This window comes from Cardiocondyla obscurior, linkage group LG03, assembly GCF_019399895.1.
Source record: "Cardiocondyla obscurior isolate alpha-2009 linkage group LG03, Cobs3.1, whole genome shotgun sequence".
NCBI lineage: Eukaryota > Metazoa > Arthropoda > Insecta > Hymenoptera > Formicidae > Cardiocondyla > Cardiocondyla obscurior.
Window position 1 is genome coordinate 3,551,001 of NC_091866.1, and position 16,342 is coordinate 3,567,342.

General features: G+C 43.5%; 1 long non-coding RNA gene across 1 annotated transcript in view; it reads right to left on the minus strand.

The window, feature by feature from the left end:
- LOC139101221 (uncharacterized) overlaps nucleotides 1-16,342 on the minus strand; it is a 198,938-nt gene that overhangs the window by 32,692 nt on the left and 149,904 nt on the right. The window contains exons 13-18 of the long non-coding RNA XR_011545521.1: nucleotides 5,800-6,020; nucleotides 5,497-5,606; nucleotides 5,359-5,398; nucleotides 4,811-5,002; nucleotides 4,609-4,715; nucleotides 4,276-4,316 (exon numbers count right to left, since the gene is read on the minus strand). This is a non-coding gene — a long non-coding RNA (uncharacterized lncRNA). The remainder of the gene's footprint in view (nucleotides 1-4,275; nucleotides 4,317-4,608; nucleotides 4,716-4,810; nucleotides 5,003-5,358; nucleotides 5,399-5,496; nucleotides 5,607-5,799; nucleotides 6,021-16,342) is intronic.

Below are 16,342 nucleotides of genomic sequence, written 5' to 3' on the forward strand. Positions count from 1 at the left end.
AAAGGACTTTTCAACTCGTTTCCTTGACCCAGAAAAATTTCTTTTGTCCCGAGTGTCACTGGAATTTCGAAAGTTTAATTCGAGAAAATCGAAAAAAAAAAGAAAGAAAAAAAAATGTATAAGTCGCTACATTCTACGATAACGTCCACATAACATATGTTACACACGTTCTACATGTCGATAACATAATAAAGTTTTATAGGTCATTACGTATCGTTAGAAAAATTGCTGAATACGTATTTTTATTATCACAAAGCACGCGTGGGTGAAAGAGAAAAATCGCGCAACTTTAAAGCACACGTTTCACGCGTGTCGCTACAAATTTATTATTTCTGCTTCCTGTATTGCGTATGATGAAGCGAAGTTACGTTTGATCGGTCGTCTCATTTACATTCCGTCGGGGCTTAGCGATCTACTGTATATTATTAGGAGTGATTGATTGTTATTTTTGAGAAACGAGGGGAGAGGGTGCGAGTGGAGATACGGAAAACGGGCAACGCGTCGTCCCGCTGCGACGGCGGGCGCATGCACGCGTGCGTGCGAGCGAATGCATCGGAGGATAGAGCGTACCGAGCTCGGCTACAAATCTACAGATCGGTGGTTGGTAGCCGGCGCAAGTAAGCATTCTAAAACATAATGTCAGTAATTAATTGTCTGCCAAGGAATGATGCGGCTATCTCACGCGACCGTATGCGAGACCCCTCGTGCTTCTCGTCACGCTCTCCTCTTATCCTCCTCTTTTTATTCCGCTTCGTCTTCTTCATCTTTTTCTCCCTTCCTTTTCCCCCCTACGTCGATCGGGGTCTCCCTTGCACAATAGGCTCGCGAGGAATTATTTCAAAATATATTTCTCGCCTTAACTATACGCCGCGTTTAAATCTTACGGTACTCGAACTAGTCGGAATAGATTTTTAATTTCTAGATTCGGAAATACGTCATCAGGTATGTAATTGCGTCGAATCTATCGCGATAATTATTTCTAGATGCTTACGAAGTAAATTAAATTCATGAGCAAGTACGGATTAAAGATAATTTTCCGGCCTACGCTCCATTTTTTAAAATCTTTTTTCCTCTTTAATCTTTCCCGAGTCTTTCTAATCTTTTGCAATAGAATGTACATCTTTGCATTTGGTCACACGCACTCGCAAATTCTTTGAACGCTTCGGAATCGCGAATCCACGTTCGTATAAGTTTAAACGTTCGTATCTCAAACTCGGTAGTTGGAAAATTTATAAATCCTCAACTTGCGAAAACGTTCCAACTTTCGCACTTCTTAACTTTATAATATTCGAACTATGTTTCTGATCTGACAGTTGAGTTCATTCGGAACACGTCGTCCCATTCTTCGCGTTGCATTATTCGCCGGGCGTTATTGTCATGTCGAATGTTATAGGTACAGAATTTCGTTAAACTCGCGCGAGAACTGTTACTCGTTACTTTCACGCTCCGGGAAAAAAAGAAAAAGAAAATGAGAAAAAAGGATTACGATAAATGATAGATAGATTGGCACTTCGTCTGTGATGTGTGTCGAAATCGCGCGACGTCGACAATCAATTAATACGGACTCGGTCTTGTCGGCTTCAATCTATCGGCTATTGTGAAAGGCTTCGATGAAAGTAGCGGAGGACACGCGAGGAGAGCTCGTCCTTATTCAAGGGGGGGAGAGACGCGAATGAAAAATCACCCGACATCGCGGTTTTCGAGGTCCGGCACCGCGCATCAATAACAAGCGCCGACAATTATTAAGCGGCGCATTGTCCGCGCTTGTTACGCGCATTGTCTCGCAACGGTGATCTCTGAATTTCGACGAAGATGGCCTATGAATAATATTTCTATGAATGATGCCCCCGCGTGATCGCTCCAGTGATCGATCACGGACAAATCGCGCGCGATAGAATTACCGCAAATTGCAAAGCCGAGGAGTCCGCGTATTTCACGCGCGGTATCTCTCTTTTGTGTATCAATATGTAGAAAAATAAATTAAACTGCGGGACAATTAAAATCTATACACTCTATTGAAGTCAATGTATTTTACCCGGTGAATGTAGGATTTTATATTCGTCCCCGTTTTTCGTTACCGGAGCCCACGCGACGCGGTGAAACGTCACATATTGTTGTCCCGGATTAATATCGCGAAATATCGAACATTTGCTCAGATTGTAAAATTAATTACGACGCTCCTAAGCGCGCAAACGAGGGCGCGCGCGAAATATTCAAATGCTTTAATGGCGCAAATTACGTAGCTCTCTACGAAGTTTAATTATATATTATTACCGAAACGGTCGTGAGACGAAGAGATTGAGAATGACATCAAATGTTAAGGTGGAGAACAGCTACGTAAAATTATTAAGCGTTATGCAAATTAGTCGCACGCCGCTTAAAACATAATTTAATCCTTTCCTCGCGTATTAATCTCCGGTATAACCGTCTTCGACGAAATACACATTAATTTCCTCGGTACCTCTCGGCGCGAGCGGCGACTTTTGCCCGCGCCGAAGGTATTCATTTATAAGGCAGGCCATTACTTACTTTGTAAGTAGTATCAACGGTATTTTATTCGCGACGGAGCGAAAAAAGGAAGGATAATACACGCCCGCCGAAAGAAAAATCGAAGGCCGCGCGAGTGTGGCCGATGAAGAGAACAATCGCGATCACGCCGCATCGATAAAGACACGGCAGAGCTGCATTTACAATAATAATATAGCCCATGAAAAAGAAAAATTACGAACACGGTGCGTGGCACCGAAGATCCGACAGCTTACGCGATTCTTTTTAATTCTTTTCACTTACGGCGTTATCTCTTCATTTCACGATATTTTAATTTTCGCAAAGAATCATATTTTTCCTAATTAATATCGATTTATCTGCCTATATATTTTTTATTCGAACGTCTACACTAGTGTGCGTGAAGTAAATTTATTTATTAATTATTTGCATTTTAATAATCTGACAAAATTCGCGTTAAAAGGTATAGTAACGCAAGAAATTCATTTGCACGCGATGGGGATGTCGGGATGTCGGAAAACATTCTATTTTTATCAGTTATTTTTCTGAATATACATTCTTTTTTTCTTTTTTTTCGTAATATCGCTCGTGCGACCGATACGGGAATCCTAGTATGGACAAAATTGCTGAACAAGAAATATCCGGGTGATCCCGGTCGTAGACCCGCCGAAACTATGATTGCATCTCCGTGATACTTTCACAACATATTTTCTTCGAGACTCGAAATTTCATTTTGCCATCTTTATTCACGTAGATAAAATAGGTCACTTGTTGCTCAAAATAAATCGCTTGTTTGCCTAACTGTGTCGTAATCAAATATTAACAGCGGAGACGAGAAAGTTTCAAGAAATCGCGGCTCGCAATTATCTATGTTTTGTATTATCGTAATTGCTATGTCGTAAAATTATTCGCCGTCGAATCGTTTGCCCATATTGTCCCTACCGCTACGAATCAACCGTGAACGTAATAATACAAGGCTTACAAAACACTATCCGTGTCGCGTCGTTCTCACTCAATCGCTTTCTGAACCGTGACAGGGGCTTGCCGAGAGGGGCCAAAGGCAGATCCCGAGGGGATCGGCAAGCGATCGCGTAGACCTTGCGGTAGAGAGTGGCAGATGCAAAGGACGGTTAGCAGGCGAGGGGAGGCGCGGGATTAATCTAGTTATGGGATGCGACCTAGTGCGTAAGAGCCGACCGTCTAGATGGACGCGCCCGAGGTCTTACGCTCTGGGATTACGCGGAATCACCGAAGTCACCGGCATATATTCATTGTAAATTTAAATCCACCCGGCCCGTGACGTTGTCACGTGCGTTCCCAGATGTAATCCAGTCGTACTTTAAAGACACGAGTCACCGTCGCTATATTCTATTACCGTGTAAGAACCAGGTTCTTACCGAGGTATTAACCATACCGCGTGTCATAGTATCAGCTATTCTTTCGTTGATGAAGTAATAAAACGTACTACGCTAGCTAGCAGAAAATGTACTCCTTTTTTTGTGTTCGCAACAACGACTTAAAGCCTTTGTGTGGCAGCGCACGATGCATTTGGAATTGATTTCGTTTTTTTTTTTTATTTTATGTGTTTAAGAGAATTCAATAATAATAAATTAAAATTTCTCAAGTTTAAAGCTCGTAAATCATTTTATTTTAATATTAATTTATGTAATTTTTTTTTTTTAATATTATAACGTTATTATTTATTCCTTTAGTTTATAATTTCCAATGTGGGAAATGACGTTCGCATTTAAAAAAATTTTTTTGACTTACCGATTTGATGCGCAGCGGCGGAGTTCGCAGCTACAGCGATTCTGTAACATATAAAAATTAAATTTAAATTATAGAGATGCTTGAAATAATGTCAATTGTTGAAAATATAATTTTTACGCGTTTTAAATTAGTTGATCAGTTAATAAATAAAAAAATAAATGTATATATTATCCAAACAAGATTTCTAGAAGATTAAACATTTCAAAAATTTAAAGGTTCTTTATCTATTAATTATTATACTCTTTAATAATTTTAGTTGTTATTGAAACGATAAAGCAATCCTGAAAAACTGTTAATTTTATGTTAATAAAAGTGACTAAAAATCATACATACCAAAACGTTGCTCCGCCGAAGCATGATGCCCGTCCTGGACCTCCTCCTCCTCTCAGATGGGACGTATTCAGTACCACGACGACGAGAGTGCGTTGGTTTCTGCGTATCTGAAACAGAAAAGACAAACGACAATTAGATAAGCATAAATCTAGTATTCTCGGCATATCAGAGATCCCACCCAATGCTACAAAGACGTACTTACCATCATACGACGATCAAGAGCTTCGTTCTCAAGTGCGATGTACTTTTCTACCACGTGCTGCGAGGTAGGTCCGCTGCGTACGTGCTATCGGCTCCGAATAAGACGGTGCAGGAGTGGTGGGGGAGTATTACGCGAGCATAGTTCGCCCGACTCGCTTGACCCAAGACCAGCGCTCTGTTTATTATTGTCGCTCTGAAATTGAACAAGCTACAGTAAAATCTATGCCAAATATTATCCCTTTAAAATACATGTATATTGAGATTTGTTTTAACATATATGTAACTGCGGACTTGTAAATATGTCTCGGCGGTATTTTATTCGTTTCAACCAATTATTTTTTAAAGCGTTATAAGGTTGTACGTGTCTTTAAATTTATCACGGTGAAAATTGTTACATTAAAAATAGCTTTCTTTAACGCGACAGTGAAACGCACGTTTTACAATGTTTAATTATTATATAAAATAAAATGAACAATATCACAATTAATATTATTTTTCGTCGAACTTGTTCCCGCAGCACTGATGTTGTGAAAAATATTCTGGACTCACCACTCTAATGTACAGCAGTTGAATTACAGCTACAATGATGCTGTAACAAAAAAGAATAAAAATGTTAATTGCAGAGGCTCTTAGCAACATATTTTTGATTTAAAATAAATGAATATGCGTAATTAAAATGCCGCTTACTTGATGGTAGTTCTGCCAAAGCACGATGCCTTTTTTAGCCTTTTCCTTCTCTCATTTCATCCTCTCAGAGTGTCGGGTCGTGTCAGCTTTTCTTGCACAAGATTTTTTACCTAAACAGAAGAAAAATTAATACCAATTTATTCAATTTATATCAAATTATATCAATAAGATTATTTAAAATATTCTATCTACCGCGACGAGATTTATGAGAAGAAATATATTTATTATATAAAATTGGGTAAATTAACATATAATAGAAACGCATAAATATCATCTGAGAAATAAAAATTAATAAGTACTTACACAAATAATGTGTCCGGTGTATTCGCTCCGTGGATATTCTCCGGCCACCGATCGTTGATTGCAGTTTTCAGTCATCCAGCGTAATTATTTCTCCATCGAAAGTGGCGTCTTTGGCTGCCGGCAGGAGACAGAAAAAAATGATGACGTGTCGATAGTGCGAGATTCGGGTACGCCGCTCGCTCGCTGTCCTCCGAGTCTCCTGCTCATCCGCACGAGTCTTTCTGCATTACAAAAAGAATACATATGATTAGTTCAGCCTGCCACGCAAGGTATTCGACTGCTAGCAAGCAAATTATTCAAGTAACGCCGTAACGAAAAGACGCGATTTACGTACGCCAACGGGCACGGATATCTGCGCGTCTTTCTCGAGCACTACGCACTTTACGCATTAAAATAATACGCGCATACCGATTATCTCGTTGAATATTACAGATATTTATACGTTACGAGCTTGTAGGCGGTGGATTCGTTGCGATATTCCTCAATTAAAGCGACAGCTCCGTTTCTGCGTTACACGAAGCGCCCATTAACTTTCGGTTCTACCAAGAGCGCAGTTTAGCCAGCCGCGGCGCGTCCAGCGAAAACGCAGTTGGCTATCCTAAAAGTTAATGGCCGCTTCCGGTCAAATTCGACGCCGGAACTTGACCGCGGATTTAAACTAAATTTCTATTGATGCGCATTAGTTCTAATCACGACTCGACTCACTTATCACCTCTTTCTGATTCTAACTAAAGCACAACCGCGTGGTAAAAATCGTCCTTAATTAATAATCATTACGCGCGGGGAGCTTAAGGCGAAGTATGTATCGACGCGTTAATGTAATTCAAATTACCCTTAAGGTAACGAGAAGCGTTCGAAAGTACTCTCCGCGTAGAGATGACTCTCTTGAAAGTGAGTTCGTCATGACTGATTGCGTTCTTCGTCAAATACCACTAATTTTCGGTGCTCGCTAGATCTCTGATTTTGTACGCTACGCAACTCCCGCTCGAGTAATCACGCATCGAGGTACGTTGCGCGCTGTCTCCGTTTCTCTTCCCCCCAATTACTCCCACTCAATCGACGCGCCGGCCGCGGACGCCGCGGCACGTATGTTCGCTAATACCGGTGACGAAAATTCATTTGCTTTTTTTTAGACTTTCATTCATCGAAGGGAGAACTTTGGCGGAGATCGTCCTGGAATTACCACTCCCGGGGGCCCACCTACCGCGACGAGACGACGTACGCGAGGAACAATAAGATACGACGATTTAAAGGTTAGTTCTACAAATCGAGGTGCGAAAGATACAAAATGCACGCTGCCCCGTCATTATTTTTCGACGATTACTCGCGGCCGTTTTGTAACGGCTGCGCAAATATTGCGAGATCTTCCGAATACAATGAATCGCAACGAGTGGCATGCAACGATGCTGACGCGGGGTTTCAGGACAGAGCCCGTCGTGCGAATTCGGCGCATTCAATCAGCGTGCACTTTTCGCGCGAGTTCGGCGCAACAATGTCTCGTTCACGGCGAGCGAACCTCCCTCGACGATGGCGTGCGAGCGATGCATTAACGCGCCCGGGCACAATTCGCCAGTAAATGAGAGAGCCCGGCACTGCGAGCGCTGAGTGAGCGTGCGACTTGATGGTCCCTAAACACGCCTACGAAATTTTGCGATTCCGCGAATTTTTTCACTTCCGTGCGAGCGCCGCGACGCCTTTGCGCCTCTCCGCTCTCGGCCGCCGGTAGAAAAGTCTACGGGTGTGTGTAAACGCGACTATTACTAGTTTTTGCGAATAATTGGCTCCTAACGAAATTCGTTACAGAAAAGTAGAAAAGCCTTGGCTCTACCGTTTTCAAATTTGCCCTAGAATTTGCCATTAAAATTTCTTTTGCCCCAAAGCCACTTAATTATTTTTCTTAACATATCATACACGGCAATAATTTGCTTAAGAATTAAATAAAGTAATATTTTCTATTCGATTTTAATATTTTAATATCACTTTTAAAGATATCATATTTTTTTTTTTCTAAGTAGTAAGATGCGGCGTGTATAAATAATTCATAATTAAAAACGCGCGGAGGAGACATGAAGATCAGGGAAGTTCTTTATTTCTTCGCCGCGAAATAAACTTCTCTAGCATAATAGTCCGTTTCAAAATACATTATCCTCGCAAATAATTCATGGCACATTTAAAATTCCACGTAACTGGAAACGATTGTTCCGCATCACGTTGTTATCGTACGTCGCGCGATCGCGCGACATTTCGCGTCGTGCACGTCCGCTTTATTAGCGCGGCATTAATTATTCGTCACGTCAGAATATTTAAATATTCACGGCCGCAGTATAAGCGCGTGTACGCATCGCGCGGCGCCGCGGCGACGCGCAGATTTAAAAAATTGCAGGGGCAATACACAAGCCGGGAAACAAGCGGCCGCGCGCGGCCGCTGTAAATCATAAAAACGGTGCAATATCATGAAACGCTAATGAGGATACCATTGGGACATTTTATATTCATTTCGCGGAATTAACCTTTCGGTCGCAAACCGACGTGGCGAGTAGCTATGAGCGATAATAATATCCCGACACGATATGCAAATACATCTTAAAACATTCGTGATAAACGATACGAGACGACGCGCGTATGCAAAGTAAGTGGGAGCGCAATCGTATTTTCATGACAACTTAATTACGTTATCATTATCTTATTTTTTATTTTATCCTGTGAAACATAGACTAGAAGAATGTTTTTAATTACCTGCACAGTAATTTTGTTAAGCGTTTTGATTTCATAAAATTGTGAATTTTTTTTACCAACAACTTTTAGTTCGCCGCATAATTACATTAATAGTTACAATGTTAGAAAAAAAAGGGAAAAAAAATAAAACAGACGGGGACTACGTGGTCGAAATATCTGCGATTCAAGCGGTGACTTTTTTATTCCTAGAAGAAAGAGAAAGGGAATAGCCGGTTTTTTGTCTTGCCGCCAGGACGATCTGCGGTAAACAACAGGACGAGGTCCATTCGGCGCGATCGGGCTCCGCTCCACGCCTTTCCTGCGTTTCGTGTAAACGCGGCGTTCAATTTTTGCGCCCGCGGGAAAAAAAGGTCTCGCCTCGATTCTCTTAATCTATAGTGAAAATTACATGCAATTACCGCCGCCACCCAGCGCGCGCCAGCATCTGCAAGTCGGTGGTAGAGCGGCAAGCTCGCCGCCGTCGCCGATCGCGTGATTCCTCGCGCGGCCGGTGAGCGAGCGAGCCGAATGCGCCCGGTCGCGAAGTATCGGTCCGGTTGAATATTGCGGCGTGTCACGACCGCCGCCTTTTTGTTGCATCGGAAAAAGGCATTAATGATACGCCTGCGAGAGATCCCCGTCTCTCTTCCACCCGTTTTCTCTCTCTCGCACCTCTCCCCGCGCTCCCTTTCTCACCGCCTCTCGTTCGCGCGCGCAAACACGGAATATATTACAATGAATTATTTGTGCGATTGGCCCGTCGCCTGTTTTTCGAGCCCGCCGAATTGTTTCCCTCGTTCAGCTTCGAAGAGTCGCCCGCGGAGACGCATTATTCCGGCGCGAATGCGCGGGCCGCGCAGTCGACAAATTGTACGAAACTACCGAGCCTCGTGACGGCGAGGCTGTTAAAACTTGTTCCACACGAGCCCCGCTTTTTGCGGCACCCACCCCCTTGCGAGTGATCTCGTTCGTTTGTATGTATTTCCGAACGTTTCCCTCCGCAAAACGCCGCCGCTGCGTATTGTTTATTGAGAATTTACCACCGGCGAAATAAGCGTTTGAGAATACGTGTACGCCAATAGCGAAAACAGACTTCTGGCATACGAGTTTCCTAAATTGCTTTCAGCAATTAAAGATACGGTAACGAGGCGTTACAAGTGATCGGAACAAAGTTTGCGTTTTTCAATCACTCACAAAATTTATCTAGACTCGACGAAGAGTACGATTTGATAAACGTAACTTTTTCTTCGCGATACCTGCGTCTCCGAATTAATTTTAAAGTTTTACATTATTGTCCCATCATATATTATATCTCACTGACGTAAAGTCGTTGTCCAGTTTCAAGGACAACGACGACGTCCTTATCGATCGGTGGAGTTTTCGCTTTAGGTACTTCTGCAACGTAACTTCGTTGTCCGCCCGACATCAAGCTCCCTCCCCATCCTCTGCCCTTTACTCCTCCGTCCTATCCCCGCGCGACTCTTTACGCTGATGAAGGGGTCCGCCTAATGAAAGGGTTGTGTGTTTGATACCCTTAAGAATTGAATTACGGCGAGACTGGGAAAGCCGGTAGCCATTTCGGAAAAGAATAAAAACCTGCGCCGAATTTATCTCCCACGATCTCACAGTGTTGTTTTAACGATACCATTACCCGTGCCTTTTGGTATTTCGGTAATAATAATAACTGTTTGTTTCACGAAATACTCATATTTAACGTAAAGAAACGAGGTTACGTATACACCCGAATCTCTGAATCTCTTATACGCGTGTCTGAAAGCGTTCCTTTGCCTTTGCTTTCCCCGGTATAATTCTCTCTCTCTTTCTTTTTTTTTATTTTTTTATCTGGGAATTATTTAATCAATTTCGAGTCAATTTTGCCTGTGCAAAAATTCAATGTCCTTTCTCGCATCGGGTTACACCACCGAGAATAATTTTAGACTGCGTGTGCGTGCGTGTTCACGAAAAATATCTATTAATATCGCGTTTATTACCGAAATATCGCCGCGCGTAGTAGCTTTGCGGGTAGGAGGTGAATTTTTTACCTGAGGCCGGCGCTCATATCGCGAACACTCACTGTTTAATCCCGCCGAGGTTTACGAGACAGCATCGCTAGTAACGCTCGACACATTTCATCGTCGGCGTCGCGTTATACCGGGCGATTTTCTCCGCCAGGTCGGTATACTTGCTCGCGGGGCCGTAAGCCGTCGCTGGAATATCCGATAAACGTGTACGACTTAATTAATGCTTTGTCACCCCGCTGTCTTACCACGCATCTCCCGTCCGACCGCTCACGCACGCACGAGATTTCGTCTCGGGAAGCCGCTGCCGCGCGCCCTAAATCACCATATTAACACGTATATTCGCCCGCGCGCGCATGAAAACGCTTTCGTTCCGACGAGAAGACGAAAGACTAATGTGACACGCCTCTCGAAACTTTCATCCGATACTGAATTAATTTATCGCTTATTAATTTAATCACCGTAAATTCCACGTGGACGAGGAATACGGCTATTCTCGCTTCTCCCTCCCTCGCGGGCTCTCTAATGATTTTATTCTTCGACCCTGACCGCTGCTTAAAAAATTCATAATTACCACGGAGATATTTGCGCGATACCCCGGCGCTTCGCGTATCCGGGACGGCCGAACGCGCACACAAATCACGAACCTAACACGCGCCTCGCCGCGCGAGATATATTCCCGCGACGCGAGAAATGATAAATCCCGGGCGTAGCAAAAACGCGCGGGCCGCATCCGGTAACCGAGAATAAATGCCGAAACGCGAAATCGGAGAAAAAGCCGACCGCGGCCCGAAACAAGTCCTTCATGAAATACCGATGCCGCACAACGGGCGGAATCAAAAAAGCGACGACCACGCGCGCGCCAAAGCGGCGCGTCTGCATTCAAAACCGGGTGCATAACCGATAAGCTACGTCCGTATGCTGCGTTTATAATGCATCGCCGGTATCTGCCGGAGTATTTACGACGCGAATTGTAAATGCGATCGATCATTTTACATATGTTTAAACATTTGCGCAACTGTAACCAACTTCTGTCTTGTCTCGAAACCATTAAAAAAAATTTTTTTTTTTTACTTATTTGAACGCATTCAATTGAATCCCGCGACTGCGCTATTTATTGAACGCTTTTAAGAAAAACGTTAATAATACCGTAAAATCGTTCTTTATATCATTTTTAATCGTATTCGTTTTTGCAGAGCGTGTTTCGCGATAGAGATCGCAACTTTGATCGTTCACTCTAGTTGCACTCGAATTATTCTAGCCCGCTCGATTTATGGTTGTTTCTAATCCCAATTTACGCGGTCCTTCTAATCCCCACCGTAACTGCAACCGCGCGTGACGTCGAGGTGATAAACGCGACACAGCGCAAGCATGTACGAACACAGGCATGCAAAAAATGAGGCTTGATCGGCTATTAAAACTAGCCACAATTCATTATCTCATCTGACGTTCATATTTCGATGCACGTGAGCGATTCGCGCCCGCGCCTCGCGTTCCATTTAAAAAAAAAAAAAAAAATCTGCCGGCCAGATGTCAACACACGCACGTACTCACACTACCGCGGCGGTCCGCGGATCCTGCGACAAGCGATCTCGGCAGTCGAGCACGTGTTAGGTAGGTTGAGACGTGCAGAAGACTCGTACGCGGCGAAAAACGTTTAGATATCTAGCTTTTTTCAGCTCCTCATTAATTAGAAATAAATGCGTGGTACTTGAACGATTCGAGCGTTATATTTCTGGCTCAATGTTGGACAGTTTTGCCAGACAGCCGCGAGATGAGCCACGAATTGGCTAGCTAATTATTAGGTAAAAATAAATTTCTACTCGGGTTAGTTTGCTCGATTGAGGTTTTTTCCCTCTCCCGCCCTTCTTCACTTTTCCTCGCCCCTACCACTCTTCCTTTTTCCGTTCAGGGCTTCCGGGGCATTAACGTCGCGCCAAGCTGGATTTAATGCAGCACCGTAATGTGTGACGTGCTGCAGGTGTTAAGAGCATTTTCGAGCGCTTTAACGAGCGCGAGCGCGATATGGCCGAACGGCGCGCCGCGCCGCGCCGAACGAATTACGAGGGTATGTACGTAAAGACGGCGTAAAAGATCGCGGGCGCAGAGGGCTCGCGTGAGTGGAGGCCCCCGGGATGCCGATTTTCACGTTCGCTCCTTTATCGCGGCGTTCGTCCCGCTATCAGGTCCGCTCTCCTTAAATCCTCGCGATCGATGCGCGAGAAACGTCCTTTATCCCGCCGTGATGGAAATAGAAACTTTCCGAGCGCGCTCATGCCCCGGGAAATGCAGATAGTTTTAAACTGTAGCGCAGAAAGAAGGCGGAATAGTCTCAGAATGTTATTTGGAGTACGCTTAAGAAATATTTTTCCCCGAGTACCCCGAAGGAACCTCTCAATTGTCGTTTCGCAAAAATATTTCGCTAAATGATCTTTGCCAGGGATGTTTTCACGTCGCAGTAACTTAGGGAACGCAGAAATAGCTTGCTGAAGTTATTTAATTATGAATAACAATAAAAAGTGCAGGAACAAGAGGAGGAAGTTAAAGAAATTAATGGAAAGATCAGAAAGAAAGTTGCGTAGGTAATATAAAGACTAATTTTTAGTTATGACGTCGGGAAAACTTTGGAATACTCGGGGGGAATTGGCTCCACCAGTCTCGAGGAAAAACTTAAGAATCGCGTTCAACTGCGACTATTTCGTGCGTAGAGGACCAGTCGACACCGGTGCGAATCGCGAATACGCGATCAGTCGTGCACTGAATGCGATTCTACGAAGTTTCGCGGCATACCGTCATAAAATATCGTACGCATACATAAATATGTAAAAAAAATTCACGCGCGCATATTCCGTTTCAGGAATTTTACGAAGACAATAAAAAGTAAACGGGTCGTTCTTTCGCCGGCTTCAGCCAATTCTTGCGTAACCGCGAGCAAACTCGCGTTGGAAAAAAAAAAGAGAGAGAGAGAGAAAAAATAGAAAAAAGCAATACGTATTCGTGAACAAAATATCGAAGAAAACGTTCTCCAAGTACGCCGTGTTTCCGAAACCGCGTGTATCTTCCGAATGCTTTTGCTATTGAATTACATTTCTGCATATAAATTTTTAGTGATATTGTCATAAAATAACATTATACAGCTGCTTATATGAACTTAATATAATTCGGAAAATAAAATTGTTCGGTTGAATTTATCTCTTTCTCTCCTTCTCGGAAGAATAAAAACGTGGTAATATTTCACAGTTCGTAATAAAAGAATACGTGCATAATGGGAGAACAAATCTAAAGTAATTAAAGAAAAGAAAGTGCGTGTTGAATTAAAATTTTGCGAACGAAGGTCTACCGGATAAGCATTCAGTTGTTGTTCTTATCTCGAAACCGTGCAAACTGTTTTCTACGTGATGCAACGTTAGCAAAAAGCCAAACATCGTCGAAAAAAAAAAAGAAAAAAAAAACCGTCGGTTCTAATTAGCGAGGGGCTAATTAGTTTTATGCTAGCGCGCGAGATCGCTCCGCACGAGAATGCCGCTGAGGGATAATCTCGATAGAAATGTCTTAATACCTACCGCGACGTGCCGTAATAACCAGACGGCTAATTACAATTTCCTGTTTCTTGCGTCGATTGTGGGGTCTGTTAGCCGAAGGCGGGAGACTACTACGTACTTTATAGCGATCACATCGAATCGCTCATTATAAATCCGAGCGACCGCACGCGAATAAATGCATTCCCGGCGTGAGGCGCGAGTGAGACGAGTTTACGATTATGCGGGAAATCACGTTGCACGAAATTGCGTCAGCGGGGGCTTCATGACAATCGAAGTTTCTGTTCAAATGACGGGAGCAGCGTTCGTAGAGCAGTCTTTTCTTGGCTCTGATAACGTTTGCACGAAGTTAGTTAAGGCAGACCTGTCCGCGCGTAACGTAATTCAAGTTTAGGTATTTCCTATATTAAGAGATAATTTTCTGGACGCATGCGGATTAATAACTTCTATCTTAAAAGCGAACAAAACGTATTTAATTAATTACGTTTTTTTTCTTCTTTTTTTAATTAAAATATTGCCGCTTTTATAACAGTTGTAATTAATTGTTTAACGTGCCTGTCAATTTGAAAAGAGCCGTTTCCTTCTTGAACCTGACGTTACGATATCGATGCTTCGAAACGCTCGATCAATGAGATAATGTCCGAACGGGAACGGGTCCGTGATGATAATTTCAAGCCAAGCCGGTACTCTTTCAACGAGCGACAAATTCGATTATAATCGCCGATGGCGTTTCCTGCATATCCGGGGCCTCGGGTCGCGCAAAGATGCAAATGCGAGAATTATAATAACGATTAAGAGCTCACTGCGAGGTGCAACGCGTGAATCAATCAAAATCGTGCCCTCGAGAGGCGAGGGCTGTGTTTACGAGCGCGTGTTTGATTCTCTCGGGAGACAGATACAGATGACGAGCGAGATGCACGTGACAATTAGCGCTGCTCAGCGGGGCGGGATGCATCCCTTTCGCCCACCTTGCGTTCCCCTTTCTCACACGAACGCGTCTCTCGCTCACGAGACAAGACGAAGAGGAAGACGACTGAGAGAAAAAAAGGAAAAAAAAAAAAAAGAAAGAGAGACTACTGTTTATTGCATAGTCTGCAGCTAAGAGCACCGGGCTATTATCATTCAGAAAAAAAAAAAAATAAAACAAGCTTGACAAATTTTTTTACGCAGAGATGCTTATTCGATTCGATTGCATAACGTAAAGATTGCTCCCATAAAAATGTATTTATATGGTATTCTATAAATTTATGATACTATACATATATCTCACGATTTTCTAATATTACACAAGAACGTATAACTTTTTTTTTTATTTTATAACGAAAGTAAAAAAGCCATTGAAGATCGATTATAAAGGAAGTCTTCATTATTCTACTCGATTCGATCAGAAAATTCGAGTGCCACAAAAAGCGACGTACTCAGGGAATATGCGAGGGGGAAAAAAAGCGAGCAGCACCGTGAGTTTTGTAAAGCTGATCGAAAAGTCCTCTGTATCCTTCGTGTCATGATGAACGAAGAGGAACGGAGAGTGAAGGAACAGCCGCGCCGGATAGACACTTTAATAGACGTAATGAGGGTAATTGAGTTTTCAAATCATTCGTTTTGATTACATCTACGCGCGGGGCCCGGTGGGCGAAGCATAGGGTAGGTAATTACGAACCGCCCAGTCCCAAAAGAGCAGGTGCCTTTCTCCCAGCCGAAGGATCGAGGTGTGAGGTTCAAATACTTGGACCGCCCTAATAGCCTCGAGGTTACCGGGGCCCTTTCGAGAACCGGGCGCGAGGAAAGAGGCAGAACAGGAAGAACAAGCAACAACGCCCGGGCGTCGAGCGAATATCATGCCAAGGATGCACAATGTAGCCGGCTCCGCCGATCCCGAATCTTCGGCGCTACGCGAGCGAGATATTTTGACAGTCTTTGTGCAAACAAAGCCCGAACCCACGCGTGTCAGTTTCGATCAGTTTAGATTGGACGCGGTTTAAGGAACTTTTCTGTCCTGGAAGTATAAACAAAAGCGAGCTTTCCCCTCCCTGTATTTGCCGTAATAATTTAGAAGGCGCATGAGACGGAGGAGCCGCTCGACGCTGAGGAAACAACAGCGCGCGCTTGGAAGCAACTTGGCGACGAGATATGAAGATACCTCTCAGCGAACGGGGCTTAAATTTCGGGCTTCGCGGCAATGGCAAGAAGTTCAACCGTTGAGATAATACCATTTCCGGCAGCGTCCTGCGCGGAATTAATACCCACACAGAAATTTCCGCGCCGGGAACG